Here is a 25114-nt window from a genome sequence, read left to right on the forward strand (position 1 = left end):
TGACCCTTATCAATTAAATCCAATATCATTTTAAGTCTCTTAATTTAAATCATTATAATAATCATCATTAAACAATTATTATCAACATAATATAAATTATCCTCTCTTAATTATTTAATATATATTAAATAGTATTAATAAACATTAAATAAAATTAATATTAAAAGTTAACCATTTTCTAATCCCTGAATATTCAATTAGTTCAATATCTCTTGCTGGTTGACAAGTTATTTAAATCAACATCTCATATATAACAATTATTAACATAAACACTTTTATATATATATATATATATATATATATATATGTATGTATGTATGTATGTATGTATGTATGTATGTATGTATGTATGTATGTATGTATGTATGTATGTATGTATGTATGTATGTATGTATGTATGTATGTATGTATGTATGTATGTATGTATGTATGTATGTATGTATGTATGTATGTATGTATGTATGTATGTATGTATTCAATATATTTAATACTTATATATATACATATATATATATATATATGTATATATATAAGTATTAAATATATATATATATATGTATATATATAAGTATTAAATATATATATATATATATATATATATATATATAAACTTTCAATAAAAACATTTCAATATAATAATTATTTCAAATTCGATATATCATTTATAAACGAATTGCTTTTAATTCATATAACAAAAATGGTGTATTTATAAACCAATGTTTTGCGATTTAAAGGATAGCACGGGCTTTAAAGCCACTGCAAGATCGCACTAGCCGTGCGGCCTCTTTAACTCCCGATCGCAAGTACCCTACGATATAGACTTGCTGGGTAAAATACCATCATCAAGTGAGATAGATGGGAAGGGTGGTGGTGAAGGTGGTTGGGGGGGGGTCATAAATGTTGTGCAACTATTGATAATTCTGTCGCAGGTACCCTATGTCCATTATACTTGCTGGCATAGACAAAGGGGGTACGAGGTGGGTAATCCTGCCCCCCCCCCCCTCAATTAAATGATTTTATCATTATTTTATAAACGTTTTAACAATTGAGATTTCAAATTTTATACAAAGAGTTTCCACTGCGATTATATACATTATATACATATATATATATATATACATATATACATATATGTATATATACATACATATATATATATATATATGTGTGTATATGTGTATATATATATGTATATATGTATATATATATATATGTATATATGTATGTATATATATATATACGCAGATTGTTAATCAGCTATATAGTGTTTAAATATATATATATATATATATATATATATATATATATATATATATATATATATATATATATATATATATATATATATATATATATATATATATATATATATATATATATATATATATATATATCTACATATATATGTGTATATACATGAATGTGTGCAGATTTGTAACATAAAAGTACATCTATATTTTAAAATAGAAAGGGCTTTTCATTACGATGGATTAAAAATTTCTTTAAATTTTACCCATTAATTCTTCTAATAGATTGACTATAGATTTAGAAACCCTTTGCAAATCTATTTATCAATTGATTCTAATTCGAACCCAAACCCGTTTCAGATCTAATTTCCTCCTCAATTGGATCTTAGGGTTTTCTATTGTTTTCTTTGCATACATATCTAGATTCCAATTTCAAATTGCAGATTCAATCACAGAGAATATTCAGACACATATAACAGTCACGAAGAAGACAGGAAGAGAAAGAGTGCAAAGGGAATATGAGAATATCACAAGTGCACCTGGACATTGATGCTAACTTTTCATGCCTCAGAAGTCCATAGAAAATCCCTTCCTTCTCCAACATTCGCTAATCCTCCATGACCCAAGCCAACTGAAACCTCCAAGTGACTAGAAGTGCTTATAGAAGCATAGAAGCATGTAGAAACATATGATCATGTAGAAGCATATGAGCTTCTCAATTGCAAGTAAGCTTTGAAGCTTGTTCAAACACACTAGGAGAGCCTCTATTTAAAGGCCTCTAAGATGCATCTAGAAAGTGTCTAGAAAGAACTAGAAGATAAGCATGACAACTAAACATGAGTCTTCTCCAACCTTCTAGATGAGTCATAAGTTTGTAGACACCATGTGCTCAAATAATATGCTAACTCCTAAGTGTAGACAACTTGTGCATACTTAGAGTGCAAACTTCTGTGTTGTCTACATGACAATTCCCGAGAATTTGCAAACTCCTATGTGAGAAAACATTAAAATAATGTACATTAATTAATATAATATTTACTTTACTCTTTCCAATTTAATTTATTTATTTTTAAATCTCATTCACTAACTTTAATAATTCCACTTGTTCTAATCTTAATATATTTATATTTTAATCACATGAAATCTAGAATCTTTTAATAATTTTAAATATATTTCCCACTTTTGCATTTATTTTAAAACTTAATTGTTAAAATATTTATCAACTTTAATAATAATATTATTTAGTCATTTATTTAAAAATGAACTCCAAATATATTATTATTAAAATAAATATTGTCACATTCCAAATTTAAACTTATAACTTTTATTTTCAAATTTAATTATTTTATTTAATTAATTTTCTAATTAATTAAATAAAATAAATATTAAAATATCATATTAATTTTCCATTAAATTAAACCATTAATTAAATATTTTAATTAGGCTTAATTAATAGAAAATACACCAAAGACTCACACGGTAAAAATATGAAAATCCATCATAGCCAAAATACATACAAAATCAAACTAAAAGGGTTAATATCACGAATTATGTCATCCAACATATTCGGAGGGTACTCAACTCAGATACTTGTCCAAATTTCCAATTAGAACAAATGGTTTAAAGGGTTGGGATTTGGACTTGAGAATTTATCTCCCCTCTCTTACCATTGAGATAATGTGATAGGGTACGCTCATCCTGGCAATTCAAGGAAGTCGATTTACCCGATACCTGCAACCTGCATAAAAACCAAGCATGTACAAGCACAATATATACTAAACTAAACAAGCAATGGTAGAAAGTGGTGCATCGTGTAGATCCTGACTAGTAGGTGACTACGACTCCCTTCCTTAACCACATCAGACACACCATACATAAGAACAAACACGCACACCATACACATGCAAGTATGGGGTAAGTATCCATAAGAAAACACATATGATAATAAATCATCTTACCAATCATCATCAATAACTGAAATCATAATATATACATGAAATGTAAAGTCTAAGTGTTCTCATCACATATCAACTGAATCCATAGCATAATATCAGATGGTCTCAAAACAATGCTGCTAACCATCAACATAAAATTGTTCCTAAAAGAGTTCAACAATGATAACAAAAATGTGACCTAGGGGCACGTACTACACAAAGTCACTATTCAAGACCAAATACCAAGAGCCCTCAATGAAAAATCTCATCATAGATACTCCTTAGGATCAACTTGAAATCTATCTACAATCTAGCTACATTTTTTATATAGAGTCTCATGTGAGTCAGATATTGTAAACCTCCAATCATAAATTTGTACTTCTTTTGCTCAACTTTAGGTGTCTCATCCTTGCTAGATAACTTGTGACTAGTTATCATAGGTGTACCAATAGGCTTACAACTTTTCAATCCAAACCTTTCAACAAATCCTTTAAGTGCTTCACTTGTGAGATGAAAATACCATCACTATTCTACATAATCTGCAATCCTAGGAAAAGCTTCATTTCTCCTATCATGCTCATTTCAAACTAATTCTTCATTTCTTTAGAAAATTTATCACTTTCTTCATCATTTCCTCCAAGCATGATGTCATCAAAAAATATTATTATTATCAGCAAACCATTCTAAATGTGTTTCAAATATAAGTTATTATATGTCATACCTTTAGCAAATCCAAGCTTTGCCAAATAGTTGTCCAACCTTTCATATCAGGTTATAGGTGCTTGCTTCATACCATATAGAGATTTCTTTATTATTCATACCATTTCTTTGCCTTCTATTAGAGAAAAACGTTTAGGCTACTCAATATATACTTCTTCAAGTTCTCCATTTAGGAAAGTTGATTTAAAATCCATCTAATATATTTCTTCCTTCATTGCTTGAATCCAATGATCATATTTACATGCTTCATCTATACTCTTAGGTTCAACTTGAGAAATAAAACATAATTCACATACTTGTTCATTTACCTGATTACTATTTTTGCTCCCAATGATCTATTCAGGAGGGTGATCTCTATTAGGAGTTGTTAACTCAACTCTTTCTTCCGCTCTAGGCTCATATCTTTGCTATTCAATCTAATTTCCATTCTATAAATCATTTTTTTTCTCAATGACAACTTCCACATTTTCATGGTTGTCTGTTGGATCAACAATAGTTACCAAAGCTATCTCTTCTACTACTTCCTCTTTCTTAACCAATTTAGGCTCATTATCTTTATCATCACAGTCATTCAATAATCTTTCTATACTTGCTTTAAATTATTCATCTTCATTAGAAAGTGAACTCTTTCTATATTTTATTACTCTCTTAGGACATATAGATGAAAAATGACCATACTATTTGCATGTCCAACAAATGAAAGTTTCCATACCCTTTGGCTCTCTTTTCATACAAAAATCAACACCTTCTTTGATCTTCTTGTCTTCTTTGGATTTGGATCTGTCTTTACTTGTGCCTCTAATATTTTATTCAATAAAAGGATTTTGGATCAATACATAATTCTGATATCTCACCAAGAAGATCCATCTTCTAGGTGTCATAATTTCATCTATGTAACTTAGGACTATCTTTTTTGAAAAGATTCACCATCAATCTCCCATAGTTGTTAAGATTATCCTTCAAGGACCTGATGCTCTAATACCAATTGTTAGAATATATAGTCAACAAATATAACTAAGAGGGAGTGGGAGGGGGGGAGGTGGTGAATTAGTTATTCAACTATTATCACAATTATCGACTTTTAAAAAACTTAAGTAATATAATCAAAAACCACAACAAGATACACATGCACAATAATCCTAGATATGTTAACTAGGGAAACACTTGATCTAAGGGAAACCCTCAATAGGAATGTTACCCACAAGATGACATACAAATATAAATATTCCTTGCTAGAGGATGGACCCTATTAGGAGTCTATAACAACATTCAATACATATTAGTCCCTGTTAGAAGACTTTGAATCCTTGTTAGGAGATTCTAACCATATTAGGAGTTGTGGAAGACACTTGGACCCATTGCCCAAATAGCTTCAGGGTTAAGATCAATGAACACACTGTCCAAATAATCTATATATTATTCCTTGTTGAATAATTGTTAGAAATAGATAATACTTTGGGGGGGGGGGGTGGGGGTGTGAATCACTATTCTACAAACTTTTTCCCACAATTAAATATTGTTAATTACTTTATAAATTTCATATGAAAGTAAACAAATAATGTTGGACAATAAAAATAAAACCATGCACATAGATAACTCACAACACTATTATTTTTTAACTAGGAAAAACTTGGCCAATGGAAAACCCTAGTGGGGATGATACTCACTAGATGATTCACTAAACAATAGACTCATGTTAAGAATATTAACCCTACTAGGAGTTTATGAAGTACATATAGTGTCTCGAGTCCCTATTAGGAGACTAGGCCTTGTTAGAAGCCTCAAATTTTTTAGGTGTCTCTTCAACCCAGTTAGGAGTTGGTAGAACAAATATAATGTATGCAAGATGATTCCACCACCCTAAAATGCAATTATACAATTCAACTCTTCACAAGAATAGATATACATATAATACTTGATCTTTTTTTTACTTCACACTTGTTCTGATCATACATCAGAATTTGCATCACATAAGGCTCGTAAATCTTTCAAGCTCTTTGTATCATAGTTCACATCACATAACACTTGTTTGCCTATCATAGATACCACACTTATCTATTCAAGATAAAATCCTTACTTATACCTTCCATAATTACAAAACTATGCTCAGTCGACCTTCATGTGTTTACACTCTTGACATAAATAAATTAACTTATGGATTAATGATGCAGCATCCAGTGGTGTAAGGGTAATCTTGTATCACCAAAAAATATGCTTAGTGTTAGATTTTTTTTAATGTATCTTTATTTTTGGATACCCATTTGGATCAAATAGAGATTCCAACTCTCATAGTTCCAATATTTTTTTCCTAGGTTAGAGTTTTTGAGCACCTTTGGATATGTGCCAATGCAAAAAATAGGCTATTTTGTAATTGAGCCATAATTATGATGAGTTAGAGGGTGTAATTTGGAGGTATGATTATACTTTTAATTTAAAGCACTCTAGAAAAAGAATCAAGTCAAATAGATTTATGGTTTGAAACTTATTGTAGTTTTAAGTTGCATGGAGACCCTCAAAGAGTGCTTCAAAATCAGATTTGAGGCACTAAATGGCCTTGTACAAGCCCAAAAATGGGGGACAAGAAAAGATGGTCCATAGGGATATAGAGTTTTTGGAGAGTTTTCCAGAAATGTAAATTGTTCGTCAATCGGAGTCCCAAATCAAAAGTTATGCCTCCTAGAAGTTGGACTACCATTTATGGATTCTTCTAATTTTACATCGACTTCTAATGTGTTTTTTAGAACCTTCTCTTTTGGCGGTGGATTCCTAATGGAATATTCTAGAATGTATTCCTAATCCTAAATCTAATTTGGGTTACTTAAGGTCATTTCTAGCATTGTAAATGTAGTTTTTGTGGAGTTTTTGGAGAAGGTACTATGAGGAAAGTTTTTTCTCCAGAATCAGACAACATTGTAAGCCCGTAGGGCATTTAATTGAGTCTATTTTCATTGTACTAAATGTACTAGCATATCTCTTATGATAATAATATTCCCCTTTTCTTGTTGTGTTCATTTTATCTTGGGTTGTGCCCTTATCAAGTGGTATCAGAGATGGTTTTCTAGAGTGTGTAGATAGAGTACTGATTATGAGGAAATTTGTAGTAGGACTATGTAGTTGTGGGTTTTGATATAGTGACAAGATGCCTCCACAAAGGGAGCATGATGGAAAGGCTAGAGTTTTTCCTCCTGAGGTTAGAGCCCTCCAACAACAAGTTTATGAATTGCAAGAGGAGATCTATAGAGGAATGAATATTGTCATAGGTGATGAAAGTGAGGAGGAAAATGAAGAAGAAGGAAATATTGTGTAGGAAGGGGAAGGAAATAGATAAGTGCTAAACTAGGTGGAGGAGAAGCTTTTTAGTGCCATTTCCAAACTAGAGAAAAGACGTAAAATTGACGTCAACATGTTATCAAAAAATCTAAACCTAGATGAGTTGATCGACTTGATCAATGAGCTAGAGGAATATTTTGAGTATGAGGATCTCAAGGACCTTAATAGGGTTAATTTTGTGAAGGCAAAAATGAAAGGACATGCAAAAATCTAGTGGAAAGAGATCCAGTTGGAAAGAAATAGAGGAGGAAAGGTAAAAATCACAAGATAAAATCACATGGTGGACAAACTAAAGAAGAAATTCATTCTTGTTGATTATGAGCTTGATTTGTTCCAGAAGATGCAAGGGTTAAAGCAAGAGAGAAAATCTATCCAAGAATACAAAAACAAGTTTTAACAAGTTCTTTAGGGTTGGAAATGTGGAAGCAAACAAGGAGAAGGTTTCTTGTTAATTTAATGGGTTAAGACCTAGCATTTAGGAGGAGTTAAGTATGGTTAGAATGACCAGCATTAAAGAGGCATATCAGTTTTCCTTGCGAGTTGAGGATGTGAGTACCAACCAAAACTAGAGGAATGAGGGTTTCAACTACTCTCATGACCAAAACTTTGGAGATTAGACAAGAACAGGTAGAGGATGTGGACAAGGTTCAAGAAGAAGAGGCTTTTGTGGTACCTATTTTCATTGCAATGAAGAAGGTCATCATGCCTATGAATTCCTTCAATGCCAAGGAAGGATAGATAGGAGAGCTAATGGTCAAGCAAGGGCTCATGTGGATGATGATGCATAATCATTTCATTTAGATGATGTAGAAATATGAGAGGTTCTAGTTAATGAAGGGGTCTTGATGAGCGATGAGACTAAACCTGGACAGAGGAGGAGTTTGTTTTGTACTAGGTGTAAGTGTGAATTGTAAATGTTGTAATGTGATTTTTGATGGTGGAATCACTAACAACTTGGTGTCAGAGGAGATGGTCTGAAAGCTAAAGTCAAGAGGGAGAAACAACCCCATCCCTATTGGATTTCTTGGGTGTAGGATGATCATAAGGTTCTAGTTACTGAGTAATGTTTGGTCAAGTTCAAGATTGAGATTTACCATGACAAGGCTTTCTATGACATCATCCCAATGAATGTCTATCATTTATCATTGAGAAGGCAATGGAAATTTGATAGTCATGCTATACATGATGGTCATGCAAATACATACTCTAACAAAGGATAGATTTCACCAAAAATTGAAGCCCTTGATAAAGGAGGGTGAAAAGGTATATAGTAGTGCTAGGGTATGTCTTGTTGATGGAAAAAAATCTCTGGATGGCATGAAACATTAGCATATGTGTTATGCTTTCATTCCTAGAAAGGATAAGGAAGGTAGTAGCAAAGTTCCACTTGAAATTTTGGGTCTATTAAGTGAGTATGGAAATTTCATCTCTAATATTGTTCTAGAAGGGTTCTTGCCAATAAGGAAAATTAGTCATCAAATAGATTTAGTCCCTAGAGCTAGTTTTCCTAAAAAGATTTTGCATAGGATGACTCCTACTGAGACTAAAGAGCTAAACAGACAAGTTTAGGAGATGTTAAGGAAAGGTTTAATTTGAGAGATCTTGAGTCCATGTACAGTACCTTCAATGCTAGCACCAAATAAGGATGGAGAGTGGAGAATGTGTATAGACTCTCGGGCTATAAATGAAATAACCATCAAGTACTAGTTTCCTTTGCCAAGGATGGATGATCTTATGAATTGCTTGAGTGGAGCTTAGTACTTAAAGATAAATCTTAGAGTGGCTATGACTAGATATGGATACAAGAGGGAGATGAGTGGAAGACTACATTTGAGACCAAGGATGGTCTATATGAATGGTTAGTCATGCTCTTGGGAATGACCAATGCACCAAGCACCTTCATGGGACTTATGAATGAGGTACTAAAGAAATTTTTGGGAAAATTTGTTATTCTCTATCTGGATGATATTTTTATTTTTAGTAAGTCTTTGGGTGAACATTTATTGCACATTCATAGCATCCTTGAAAGGTTGATAGAAGAGAAATTCTTGATTAATTTGAAGAAGTGTAGTTTTCTCAAAAGGGAGTTAGTCTATTTGGGGTTTGCTGTATTAGCTAAAGGTCTCAAAATGAACCCAAAGAAGGTGAAGGTCATCTTGGAATGGCCTATTCCAAGGTCTACCATTGAGATGAGGTTATTCCATGGTCTGGATATCTTTTATAGGAAGTTCACTAGGAATTTTAGTAGTATATGTGCACCCCTAACTAAAAGAATGAGGGGGGATAGAAAAGAGTTCAAGTGGACTATAGGAGCTACAAGGAGTTTTAAATTCTTGAAGAAGAAGGTGACAGAGCAACCTGTGTTGGCATTTCCTAATTTCAACAAAGTGTTCTAGGTGGATTGCAATGCTAGTGAGAGTGCTATTGGTGATGTGTTGAGCCAAGAAGGTAAGTCTATTGCCCATTTTTGCAAAAAATTGAATGATGCAAAGAAGAAGTATTCTACTTATGATTAGGAGTTCTATGCAATAGTCTAGGCCTTAAATAAATGGAGGCATTATTTGTTGCCAAAATAATTTTTCATGTATGTTGGTCATCAGGAATTGTAGTACCTAAATAGCTAAGGTAAATTGAATCATAGACATTTGAAATGGGTAGAGTTTATGCAAAGCTATATATTTGTATTGAAACATAGAAGTGGAAGGTCTAATAGGGTTGTAGATGCATTAAGTAGGAGATAGTTGTTGTTGAAAGAAATGTAGGTTGAAGTTGTTGGGTTTGATAAACTCAATAATTTTTACCCAAAGGATCCTAACTTTGTAGAGGCTTGGAAGGCTTCCAAATAACCTGTTACCCTAGACAGGACTAGGTGGCTAGATTACATGATCCAAGATGGTATGTTGTTGAAAGGAAGTCAATTGTGTATTCCAAGGAGTTCCATGAGAGAGAACTTGATCAAGGAGAAACATAGTAGAGGGATGGTAGGACACTTTGGTCAAGATAAGATCATTTCCATTATTAGTGAACATTACTTTTGGCCTCAACTATAGTAGGATGTGAAGAAGTTTGTGCAAAGTTTCTGAGTATATCAAACAACTAATGGATTTAGCAAAAATAATAGACTTTATCAGCCATTTCATGTTCCATCGAAGCCTTGGGAGGACATATGTATGGATTTTGTTCTTGCATTTTTGAGGACACAAAGGGGTAATGACTCCATATTTGAGGTGATTTATAGGTTCTCTAAGATGGCATACTTCATTCCATGCCACAAGACTCATGATGCAGGGTTTATTACATTTTTTTTTTCTTCAGAGAAGTGGTGAGACTACATGGTCTCCAAAAAAGTATTGTTTTTGATAGAGATACTAAATTTGTTGGGTATTTATATAGGACTTTGTGGAAAAATTTGAAGATACAATTGAAGTTAAGTTCTACACATCATCCACAGACTGGTGCGCACATAGAAGTAGTGAATAGAAGTCTAGGCAATTTTTTGAGGTGTTTAGTAGGAGATAAGCCCAAGGGATGGGATTTGATTCTACCACAAGTAGAATTTCCATACAATAGTTCTATGAATAGGATTACTAGTAGATCTCCATTCCAAATTGTGTATGGGAATAGTCCAAGGACTACACCAGAGCTAAGAAACATGGAGCAAGGAGAGATGACAAGTTATGATATAAAATACTTTGTTGAACATGTCAAGAACCTACATGTGGAGGTATGTGCACATATTACCAAGATGAAACTATAGTATAAGAGTAGAGAAGATCAAAAGAGGAGACCTAAGGAGTTCCAAGTTAGGGATCTGGTTATGGTATACTTCAAGAAGGAACAATTTCCAGTGGGTACCTATAACAAGTTGAAGATGAAGAAATTTGGTCCCTACAGAATTTTGAAGAAATATGATTCAAGAAATGTATATGAGGTAGAGTTGCTAGATGGGATTCACATTTGTCCTATTTTCAATATTGCAAACTTAACATAATATCATGATGATGGTGTGGAGAAGGAGTTGATGTTGGAGCCATGTCCAGTTCCTACTTCTAAGAAGGAAGAGATTGAAGAAATTCTAGATAGTTGTGTGGGTCAGAGTACCAGAAATAGGAAATATGAAGAATGCCTAGTAAAGTGGACAAGATGACTAGTGGAAGATTCAACTTGGATATCCATAGTGGAGGTTTAATGTGTCTTTATTTTTGGATACCCATTTGGGTCATCCTTTACCAGCCATAAAGTGACATGGTCACTTTTCAATCTACCCTAGGTGTCTAATGCAGGAGCATCTAGTAGTGTAAGGGCAATCTTGTATCACCCAAAAATATTCTTAGCATTTTTTTTTGTTTAATGTGTCTTTATTTTTGGATACCCATTTGGGTCAAATGGAGACACCAACTCTCATAGTTCCACTATTGGTTTTCTGGGTACGAGTTTTTGAGCACCTTGGGGTATGTTACAATTTAGAAAATAGGTTATTTTTTAATTGAGCCAATTATGATGGGTTAGAGGGTTTAAGTTGGAGGGATGATTATATTTTTAATTTAAAGAACTCCAAAAAAAGAATTAAGTCAAAAGTCTTTATGGTTTGAAAGTTAATGCAGTTTTAATTTGCTTGGAGACCTCTTATGAGCATTTCAAAGTCAAATTTGAGGCACTAAATAGCCTTGTATGGGACCAAAAAATGGGAGACAAGAAAATCCAATCTATAGGGCTATAGAGTGCTTGGAGAGCTTTCTAGAAATGTAAACAGTCTGGCAATCGAGGTCTCAGATCAAAAGTTATGCCTCTAAAAGTCAGACTACCATTTCTGGATTCTTCTAATTTTACACCAACTTCTGACATGTTTTATATAACCTTCTATTTTGGTGGTGGATGCCTAATGGCATATTCTAAAATTTATTCCTAACCCTAAACTTAATTTGGGTTACTTAAGGTCACTTTTGGCATTGTAAATGCTATTTTTGTGGAGTTTGGGAGAAGGTACTATGAGGAGGGTTTTTTCTCCAAAATCAAACAACATTGTAAGCCCTTAGGGCACTTCATTTAGCCTATTTTCATTGTATTTAATGTAATAGCATATCTATTTCAATAATAATATTCCCCTTTTCTAATTTTTTTCATTTTGTCTTGGGTTGTGCCCTCGTCAATTAATATCCACATAGTTGGCTCATCATAACTTAGAATTTATTTTGTAACCAAAATAGTTTCTAAGGTCATACAATCCAATTCTCTACTCTACTCTGTTATGTACTATTAAATACCTAAACTAATATTTTAATCATAACTCACACTATAATATTTGTACACATATTTACATTTTCACACGTCATGATGATATTGTCATGAAGCTTCCCTCAACTATGCATGAGCTAATTCTCAATGAGTCATACGTACACTTAACATTTCTTCACTATGCTACTACAAAATGTCTAGCACTTAGACAATTTTCTAACTCTAAATGCATAAATGAAATGTTGAATGTATGTTGCATAAATGAAAACCATCAAGACATCTATCTAACCATATTGCCAACAATCTCTCCCTTTGGCATTGATGTCAACTTTTGAAAAAATTGGCTAAGTCCAAAAATGATGTCATACATAACAAAACAAAAATAAAAGTAACTACAAAATTTCCTTCAAAACATAACAATTTTGTTTATGTTTTGATGGATCATTACACTTCTTATTACTCCTTTATACTGATACATACATAAGCTCCCCCTTACATATACATATACATCTATACAATTTTCTTTCTCTAAATAATACTCCCCCTTTGACATCAATGGCAAAGGTAAACTGTATTCACAAAAACTTTGAGTGTTCTGTTGTTGATCAACTTGTTAACCTAGAAAAAAAAATCTACATAAACAACCTTTAGTCTTTCTATGTCTTTCTTCCAATTCTCCTTTACTATCTCTAAGATACTAATTAGTGTGAAAAGTGCATAGGAGGACACTTCAACTGCACTTAAGTCAGTATAAGAAAACTTTTCATAGGAAGCTTTAGCTATGAGGCATTCCTCAAGTTGCTTCTACAAAATGCTAACATTTGATGAAAAAATTTCCTTAAGACTATAGAATCTCCTTGCTTCTTTCTCTTTATCATATTCCAAGTATCTGATCATATCATGTCTCTTCTCCACTTTTTCTCCATAGTCTTCAATTCTAGATTTTGGGAGCTGTAACTTGACAAAAAGTGTTTCAAGTTCACTTAACTTACCTTTTATCTGACTCTCAAAGATTGTAACGTACTTGTATGACTACACACATTGTCCATATAGACTTTTCCCTTAATAAATATGCTTTCTCAATCCTTTGATGTTTCCATCAAGTGCCTTCAGATCATTTTACACATTGGTGCACACTATGTTGAATAGTGATGCATCATGTCTTACCTAATCTTGCACTGAAGCTACTTCTACTAAAATTGTGAATTCTTTAATGAAGTTTTTGACCAACTTCATGGCCTTTGACTGCAAGTTTGGAATAGCTATAGTTGTAGTAACTATCTTTTGCATTCTATCCAAGACTTTAGTTAATGTCTTCTCCAAAGACTTTACTGATTTCTTCTTTTCAAACAACTAACTTAATGTGCTCATTAAGAGTTTATGATCCTCATCATCTGATGTCACTATTGCTGCCATTGATGGATTGGTTGTTGATGTTGATGTTTTTCTCACTAGAGTTGCTACAAGAAATAGTGGAACTACTTTCAATTATGTACTCTTCTTCTCTTCCATAGCCTTCTTCTTTTGTTTGGCTAACCTTTTTTCTTATTTCCTTGCTTCCTCCTTAGATTATTCTTATCTTCTTCTTTTTCTTCTCTCTTTTTTTTTTCTTCTTCTTTTTCTCTTCTTCTTTCTTCTTTGCTTCCTCTTCTTTCATTTTCTCCCTTACCTTTTCTCTTTGTATTATTTCCTTTATTATTGCCTCTGCCTCTTTCTTCTTTTCTTCATCCTCATCATCAAAGCTAGAGTAAGCAGTAATATTTCCAAAAGTGGATTGTTCTAATGCTACAAAAGGATTCTCCTTTGTATCCACAATTATGCATGTACTATTCACTTGTATAGATTCAACATCCATAACAATTTGAGGTGTTGATGGTGCCTATTGTGTCTCTTTGGCTTATTCCTCTTTTGTAGAAAGCTTATGTACTTGTACATATACTAGACTCTCAAGTTTAGATTGTGTGCTCACCTTAGGCACTGAGGTTATATATTTTACAATTGCCCCTTCAGTTTCTTTCCTTACATCTTCATAGTTGCTTCCCATTAGAAGAATTACTCTTATTTTATTCCTCAGCAAGTGCTCAATACCCTTCAAAAGTCTATCTAATTCCTCCTTAGAATCAACATCACATAGTTTATTTATCATACTAATCCTCATATTCATATCTTCCTCTAATATCTTTATTTTTCTATTTATAAGCCTATTATACACATCCTTTGGTATTCTATTTTGTATATTCTCAAACCTTTTGTTCCTCAAAATCATGTTCCTTATAATGGCATTTTCTAACTGTCTCCTATCCATATTTCTATAAAAATCATAATATTTCTTCATTTGTACAAAATTGTCATCATTAATAATTTACATGTTAAGGTTTTCTACCTTTTCCTTCCATGTTTTCTTTCTAGTTATTGTTCTTCCTTCTTGCGCATTCTGGACTATTGGTCTATCTTCTATTTCATCCTTTGATTCCTTAGAATCAATGACTTGAGATGTTTTTCTTCTATTTTTGGGTCTACTTGTGGTCTACATGACCCTTTTCCTTGTTGATCATGTAGGTTCATGATTCATCTTCACTAATCTCTTTGATTTCCTTTGTACAAAAGATGATTCAACCTCTGGTTGTCTTCTAGGTTGATCACTCCTTGATCTGACTAGCTGTACTAGTTCAACTACTGCATATGGCACAATTGCTGTTTGCACACATGGTTGTCCTACTATCACACCCTTTGAAGCTCTTGTAGATGCAATGGGAGTTGTTGTCAATACTTCAGTCTCTCCATTGGCCTTCATCTCCAACATAATTCCTTTTATTTTATCAAACTCTTTCCTACTCATGTTTAATTGCTTGAGGATGGAATCTATCTCTTTCTCAACCTTTTTCTTGATTTCCTTGGTGTATAGTTTTGAATGAGCTATTCTCATATTTTCCTCATATGTACTCCATCTAGGGCATTTTGAATCCTTCTTAGATTAGAGTATGATCTGTGCATACCCTTCTATGAGCTTAGTGATCATCTCATATCCCATAGGTTCTATAAATTTAACTCTAGGAATTACTGCTTCCATGCAAGTATTGTTAGTTTCCACCATGAAGCGAATTTCTTCCTTGTACTTCTCTACAATAGAGGGAGGTATTTTATACCTTTATCTCATCTCAGACTAGAAAATCTTCATCATTCTATCAATGTCATCATCTTTGACATTTTATGGTTTTGACTTGTGGCATTAAGTCACCAATTTTATTGTGCACTTGTTGCTATCCAAATTAATCAATCTAGGAAACTTCCTTGTAGCATAAAAGAATATATAAATCAACAAGGACTCAAATCTGAAAATTCCATTCTTTTTCTTCTTAATCTTTACAATGTTTTTCAATAGTTGCATAAGTTAACCCTTTTTTGCTTTCATATCCATTACACAAGCTACATGCAAAATCTAGTCAGTACTTAGTTAACCCTTGATCTATGGTTCAACGTGTACCTTAATATCTTGGTTAACAACTTTAATCCTTCATCTTGAATGGAGTCTGCCCTCATGTTTCTTCCATCAAACTTCATGTTTAGGTTTCTCTTAGCCATCTTCTTGACATTCTTCTCATTAACATGAATGTATCCTTCATTACTCAATCTTGTGACCTTGTGCATTAGGTCATTGTCAATAAGAATATTCTCATCTCCTAACCAAAACATATCATCATGTACCCTACTCAAAATAATTTGGGTCTATTCGTGATTGTCGAACTCCATATAAAACATATACTTCACCAAATTCAAATTCTCTAGGTTGGCATACTCAAACTTTAAGGATAGTTCAATGTTACATATCTTTCCCAAATCCTCATGAATCTCTTCATTGCCTATGATCTCAATCTTGCAATGGATGTAGCTTCTAATATCCTTGACATGTAACACATTTTTCAGAACTTGGGAAAATGCACCCAATGAATCATCCAATAATGAAACAAACAGATGTTTCCTAAACTCCTATCATTGTCTTTCACTTACATCATACAAATTCTAACTTACCATTTGAATTGTAACTGAAAATATTAATAAAGAAATAGATTCAAGGTTCACAAAATACCTTAAAACCATGATTTAGGGATCGTACAATTTTTTGCTTCTCAAACTTCACTTCACACTCCAATTCACTATTAAATCACTCTTCAATTCACTCAAGAAACTTTGCCTGAATAAATGGTACATATAATCTTTCTTGTGATCCTTAAATCATTTCAAATCACACTATACATTAAATGTGTATCTACCATAGATTCAAATACTATCCCAGTTTACCAGTAAGCTTGATTTCTCAATTCCTACTTACTATGATCATATCAAGACTTGCACATTTAAAAATAGTCTTTTCTCCATATCCTTAACCTCCTATTAACTATGCAAATTACAACTCTCTCTCTAACATTAGTTATGTCCACCTAATTCCCTAACAAAATTAAAACTTTTTAATTTAGGTAGTATGAGTCACAAACAATCTGTGACTTCAACGTCTTATCAGGTGCATCGAAAAATTATTCCTCCAAAATTGTATAAGAGCTTTTTGGATCTTTAGCTATCATAAATTCTTCTTTGAATTCATCAACATGTTTCTTAATGACTTCCTTCTTACTATTGTGACTATCATTAACATTCCTTCTGTCATTTTTGTTGTTGTTCCTTCTGTTATTCAAATTCTAGTTAATGTCCCTTCTATCCATTCTATAATATCTTTATGTGTGTTCAAAATTATTACATAACTAACATACAAGTGCATTTCTCCTCTTATTAGTTCCATGTTGATTATTAGGTGCTCTACAATTCCTTGCAATGTGTCTATGATTGTTACACTGGTAACACACAAATTGGCTCTTCTATCCATTAGATTTATCTCCATCATTGGATCTAGTATTTGATCTTCCTCTTTCATTGCCTATAGGCTTAGTATTCCTAGACATTCTACTATTTGCATTATTACCATCAAACATAGGTTTCTTACATTCTACTACCTTATGTCCATAACCATGACAATTATAACAATAGAAATTAGTGAAGGGTTTAAAAGGCTTATCTATGCAATTTCTTTTCATGTGTCCAACTTCATTTATATGAAACATCTACCTCTAAACTCATGTCTTACTTCATTGGGTGTTTCATCTTTCTTATGTTTATCAACTTGATCTATTTTTCTTAAGTTCATTAGGTTTAGCCGACAAATCAATTAACTCAACTTCCTTTGATACTTTAATCTATGTTCTTGATTCTACCTTACTCAAATCAAACTCCATAAGGGATTCAATAATTGGACCTAGTTCTCTTCTAATTCCAACTTTCTTGGTTGATTTCTCTTCAATCAAATGTCCAAGTCATGTCTTGCCATAAGAAGGTCTTTGATGAAATATCTATTGATCTATCTTTTCACTACTAGAATAAAGTTTCTTTAATTGTTTCTTAGCTTGTGTGAATTCTCATTTCACAATAATGTTGTACTTTTCTAACACAACATATTCAATTTTTATAGTATGTAGGTTAGATGTAACTTGACTTAATTGGGATTTAAGATCTGCATTCTCATTTTTCATTTTGGGTTCATTGTTGCCACCATTTTACTTAAGAATCAATATTCTAAAAACTTTTGCCCATAACTAAATATTGTTAATTACTTTATAACTTACATATGAAAGTAAAACAACAATGTTTTTTATTTAGAAAACAGGTTTTACAGGGATCTTGAAACCCAAAGTTTTACAACAATAAACAACTTAAAGCAAAAAAAGTCAGAAAAAACATAAACAGCCTCAGAAGGCGAAAATCAAAAAGGCCCGAAGCTAGGGAAACAAAGGCCAGGAAATGAGCCTGGTAGGAGACTAGTGTCCCTTTGTCTCCATTGCCTACAAGATTTCTACAGCGTCGCTTTCCTTTTGGATGACCTCCTCCTCCTGGGTCACGGGGGGGAAATGCAACTAATCCCCCTAGCTTTCCTAGATTCTAGACTCTTTTTGAGGATCCTCCCAGCTAGTTTCGTTCTCTGTGCTCTGCTCCACGTTCCCTAGGAGACTGGTATTGGTCAGATAGTCCCCCAAATTGACAATTTTTTCATTCAATGTGTGGAGGGTATCCACAATCTATTTAGTCACAACCTGGTGGACGAAGTCCAGCCTTTGGACCTTCTGCTCAAGCCGGCTGATTCTATCCTCTTGATTGTCACTGGGGTCCTTGCTTCTATCTTTTTCCTGGCTGCCCACCTGGTCTTTAGTTCCTCTGGCCTCATGATCCTTGACTTCCCTCCTGTTGTTGGTCTGGTTGGACCTATCCTTCAGAGTCTCAATTTCCTGAAAAAGCCACTTGATGGAGCGGAAATTGTCAATCAGGTTGTTCTTTGCATTGTTAAGGAAGTTGAAACCTGTTTCACAAGCATTGTTAGAGAGAACCAAAAGAGTCGGGTCAAGGAGCTCGTCATAGTGGGTGCTACTGTCGAGATCCCCCAACACCTGGATTTTAGTAGGTTCTCTAACAATGCCCATACTAACACTATCCATATTGAAATTTTGCCAGGCTCTTATCTTATTTTTCTTGATGGCCTCCCCTCCCTTTTCAACCATAATTTCTATCATCTCTTCTAGGGGCAAAATGGGGATCTCCAGGGGGGAGGTGGGCACAGTGGGGCTGGGGGACAAATCAGCATTATCACTGAGATGATCATGGGTAGAGGTTTGGTCCAATTTTCTTTTTTTGGGGTTATCCTAGGTTACCAAGGGGGTCACCTCCTTCTTGTCATTATCTTTTTCCTTATCATATTCCAACTCACTTTCCTTCTCTGCCACCAAATTTGCTTCCTCCGACTCTGTATCTGACTCCTCACTAGACTCCTTAGGAAGAGGGGTAGGGGGGTTAGGGGGAGGGCACCTGGGACTCTTCCTACTAGGGAAGCGGGGAGAGGGTTTGGCTTTTGGGGTTTCAAACTTGATAGATCTCACAACGTGCACTTCCCCTGATTCAGAGCTAGCAGTGTCCTCCGAGGAGCCACCCGAAGCCCCAATGGGCCACCCGAAGTAAAACAACAATGTTGAATAGTAAATATAACCATGTATATTGATAACTCATAACACCATTATTTTTTAACTAGGGCAACCCTATCCAAGGGAAAACCCCAGTGGGGATGATACCCACTAGATGATTCACTAAACAATAGGATCATGTTAAGGATATTGACCCTGTTAGGAGTCTATGAAGTACATATAGTGTCTCGATTCCCTGTTAGGGGTTGGTAGGAGAAATACAAGTTATGCAAGCAGAGCCCACTACCCTAACATGAAATTATATGATTCAGTTCTTCACAAGAATAGATATGCATACAATACTTGATCTCTATTATACTCTGGACTTATTCCTACCATACATCAGAATTCTCATCACATAAGGCTCGCAAATCTTTCAATATCTTTTTAAAAATTGTTTGAATCACATAAAAATTTCTCATCGATCATAGATAACACATTTATCTACACAAGATAAGATCTTTACTTATACCTTGCATATTACAAAACTATGCTTAGTTAGCCTTCATGTGTTCACATGCTTGACATAATATAAAATAACTTATCGATTAATATCCACATAGTTGGCTCATCATAACTTAGTAATTATTTTGTAACCAAAATAATTCCTAAGGCCATATAATCCATTTCTCTAATGTGCTCTATTCTGCATTGTTAAATACCCACACTGGTATTTTAATCATAACTCACATCATACTATTTGTACACATATGCACACTAGAACATGTCATCATGGTAGTTTCATGAAGCTTTCCTCAAGTGTGCATGAGCTAACTCTCAATGATTCGTCTGTACACTTAACAACTATTCATTCATTAGCTGCAAACTGTCTAACATTTAGACAATTTTGTAACTCTAAATGCATAAACAAAATGATGAATGTATGTTTCCATAAATGACAACCATGAAGACATCTATCTGACCATATTGCTAACAATAATAGCATTTAATATTACTTCCTTCCTCTATCTTATCAATTGGACCTCTACTCCTCTTGATCTTATAACCAGATCACAAAAATCACATCCAATAATCCCTTGGATTGCTTACTTGCATTTATTAAACACTCTACTCCTTTTTACACTTTGCACTTCATATAATGCTTGACACGCCTTACAAACAAGGAAAAAATCTTTCCTTTATATGATATCTTCAAATAATTCCTTGAGTCAACCTTGAGGATTTCCTAATAAATTATAATAAAATAATTAATTACTTACTATTACAATAATATTGTCAGCTCACAGTCTATACCAAACTTCACATGTGCAACACTAGGGCTTGCTAATTTGCTGACATCATCATTTGACTATCCTTTTTAACTATCTAACTACACATCTCTTTATTACATCTCAGATGAAAGATATAATACAAATATCAAAGACTACTTTCCAAGAACTTTGTCTCTAAACTACTCTATAAATTAGGTACAACTTATGTAAATCTTCAAACCAGGTGCTATGCATTGAACTATGTCATTAGGACATTGTACTAAACATGTCCATGACCATGCATCATGAGACAATCAAAAAATTATACATAGACTCAGATCATTGTCTGCTACTCTGCCAATCTTCACAGACTTACTACTATGTTGACATCAATCACAAACATATTCTTGAATGTGACATGTCAATACTCTCCAATGCTTAGGATACTCCCTTAAATGTAGTATCATTAGCATTCATGCTAAAATTAATAGATAGAAAGGTACACATAAGTTTAATAACAACTCACAAATCAATGCAAATAATCTTGACATGTTTGAGTAATTGCAGATCAAACACCACAAAGATATGTACTACATCGATGTAAATTTTGTAGAAAAAAAGCTAGATGAAATGAAGAAAACTTTTGATTCTGGGATAAGTGTAGTGTTCGAGGTCACTAATATTTTATTTAGAAATGAAATACATCTTCAACAACCTAAAAATTGATACTATGGAATTTTGGATGATATACTTGAGTGTGACTTTAATTCATTCAAATTATTTATATTTGTCATCAAATGATATAGGATATGGGTGAATTGAAATGATCCTAATAGGACTATTATTGAACATGATAGTGAATTTACAATGATTAATACAAGGCCATTTGAGCCAGTTGGAGATGAGCCCTATGTTCTTCCAATCCAATGTGAGCAAGTGTTTCATTTTGGTGTTCCACATAAAATGGTTTGGTCATTTATTGTTAGACATGATCCAAGAGGAAGGCTAGTAAAGTATAATGTGATGGAAGAAGAAGATATTGAAGAATTAGAAGATGAAGTAAATGATGATCATGACTAAATGTCACACAATGATGAAGAAGAAGAAGATGATGATGAAGATGGTGATGATCAAGGTGATGATGGTCATGATAATGGTGATGAAGATGATGATGATGATGGAAATGAAGATGGTGGTGGTGGTGATGATGATCAAAGTGACAAGTATGATGATGGTGATGATGATGATGATCAATAAAATGATGAATGAAATGTATGTCAACATATGATCAATGTCAAGTATGATGGAGTGATTTATTTATAGAAGTTTGTTTTCCTTGCATGTTTTTATAATTAAATTATTATGTGTTGAACTCTACTATCATGGAGTATATACAATGATATTACATAGCTACCACACATAAAGTAGAGGTAAGGAATTAAAAAAATACAATGATTTCATTGAATGCATCATGTATTTTTTGTCTTGTACATAATTTGTAGCATACATACATACATACATACATACATACATACATATATATATATAATGTAATTTTTACCTAACATAAGATAAATGATTTACATATGTAGGCTATTTAATGCCTTTGACTAGGATCATGCATAGTGACATGGATCATTAGGTATAAGTCAATAGACCTTTTAGATACAATTTTTTATTTGCATATCTTTTTTTTACCATTGACATAAAATTTAGTCCTAATATGTCTCTCATTTTATGGATTATAGGTATCACCAAATAGGTATTTGTCTAATTTTTCTTCCTTGAGTGATGCAAATGCGAGAAAAGAAGACAAAAGTGAGACATCTAGTACCTCTAAAATATAGAGATCAACTAGAGGTCAAAAGATTAGAATAAAATTCAATAAATGAATGTATTTTTTTCTTGCTTGGGGGGGGGCGAGCAGTCATGTTCTTATGATAATGACAGAAAAGGTGATAGGATGGTTTCCTTAGGTTACACACATCTTTAGAAAGCATGGTTACCCAAGGAACTACCTCCAGTTAATAGTATTTTTTTGTTAACAAAAGGTTATATCACATAGCTCCATCTTCATTACATGGTTTGGGATTATTTTCTATGGATGGCATAAAGTTAAATTATAATAATATTTTTCAATTGATGGAGTATGTAGGACCTTGTTACAATTACAAAAATTGGATGTGGATTGTGCAATACAAAAAAAGTATGCATAGGTATGCATTGTCACTAGATTATATACAATGCAAAGAAAATGATCAAAGTAAAAAGCTTGCTATGTATATTGATGGAAGGCCTAATGAAATAGGAAATATTACAAGATTTATAAATAGTTATAGACTTGTTTCAACTAATAAGTGGTCGAATTTTATATTTGAGGCACGTGAGGGAAATCATTTTTTGTATGTGCAACAAAATCAATAAGTGTAGGGGAAGATCTTCTAATAGACTATAATTTGAATTTTGTAGACACAAAAATATCCCCTATCATGGGATTGGTTAGTATAACATTTAAACCAATTTTCTCCAATTAATATTGACTCCAATATACAATCTACTATTTTATTAATAAATTTTTTTGATGAGTTTATTACTTTCATTTCACTCCTGATTGCTAAGAATTACTAATCTTTGTCAAATGCTGGCATGGATCCACCACAAGACATAGGTAGGGATGTTCCTCACACACCTCTCCATCAAAGGTAAAACTTAATTAGTGTAATTCTACAAATTATATAGAAATAAATGTCATATTATTATGTTCTTTTCTTTATGGATTTGGAGTTATTTTGATGGAATTTTATTGATATTGATGTCACAACTTGATACTTATTGATAGGCAACAACACAAATGAGAGTAGATCAAATGCAACATAAAATTGGGGCATCATTTTTAGATGACATCACATGTAGCACTAATCCTTTCTTCATGGCTAGTCAGCTTGTAAAAAAATATAGCAATGAAATTCTTAACCTTTTCCTTGAACAAAACAAAATTGAGGATACAAAGTCACTCAAACATGAATTGATATGTAGAGTCAATTCTTTGAAGGTAAGTAGTAATTAATCTTAATCAATAATAAAATTTCAATAGATTTTTATATTGTATACTATCTTATGGTGTTGGAAATATAAATGGAGTAATTGAGGGGGAGGGTGAATTAGTTACCACAAAAATAAATCCACAGATCTCTTAGATGTCTTAAATAACTAGTTACTACTACCACTCGATAGCCACATAGAAAAATGTTGTAACTTGGTAGATTAACTTGTTACTGATCTTTAAGCATTCACAATTATTAACATGTATGTAAAAGTAAATAACATGAACACAAGAGACACCAGATTTAACATGGAAACCCAATACGTGAAAAACCACCAAGTAACTAGCTACCAATTTTCACTATTCTAAAGTGAGCCCTATTAAAGGTTACAAAACACACTATTACATGTGACCCTGTTAGAGGATTTATTCACCCTATTAGGAGTGGCCTTGTTAGAGTTATTTAGAACAATTCAACTAAACTGTCAGCTTCTTAGAGGATTTGCAAAATGGTTGTTAAACCAACTCTGTTAAGAGATTTTGGAAACACTACTACAATGGTTAGAAAGTAACAATGAAATTACCTAAATAAGATGCAATTGAATTTGCTGATTATAGATCTCTATTTTGCACCATTAGATCCTCCTTGATCAAATATAGCTTTGTTGCTCCTTAATGATCTCTGATCATCTTTCAAAATTCACTTTCACAATAATCAGTCCGCCTTCACATTCATATCACATCAAATTCATCACACTTAAAATTCACAACTTGATCTCTCATATATATAGTTTAGATTATCAGGTCAGCTCAATTATAAGTTACAATCACCTATAATCATTACCATAGTCAGCTAGAAATAATACTTAAAACAATTAAGCATTAAATCATAATTCCTTTATTGGCCGACTCTACTTTGTAAACACTACTTTAGAAACAATTTCTTGAGTTAACCATCTCAACGCGGTCAACACTACAAATTCTATGAAATTCTTTGGTTGCCAAGTGAACTCGGTAAGAACTAAATTTCCTTTGCTAACCATGAGAGCTCGATAAGAACTATTTTTTGCCACATTTTTCTTTGATGACCAAGTAGGCTCAATAGACACTAAATTTCCTTTGCTAACCTTGAAAGCTCAGTAACAACAGTCTACACTAGGTAAAGACTGAGAATGCTTGGTAGACATTGTAAATCTTCTTGCAAACCAACTGAGCTCAGTAAGTGCTAATAGATGACTTGTATGAAATTTGTGTAACATCAAACACAACACACAATTGGATAATTGTATCCAACAATCTCCTCCTTTGGCATTGATGGCAACACAACATGTCATAGCAT

Source organism: Cupressus sempervirens, chromosome 6 (assembly GCF_028749045.1).
Source record: "Cupressus sempervirens isolate cs-2001-9-10 chromosome 6, ASM2874904v1, whole genome shotgun sequence".
NCBI lineage: Eukaryota > Viridiplantae > Streptophyta > Pinopsida > Cupressales > Cupressaceae > Cupressus > Cupressus sempervirens.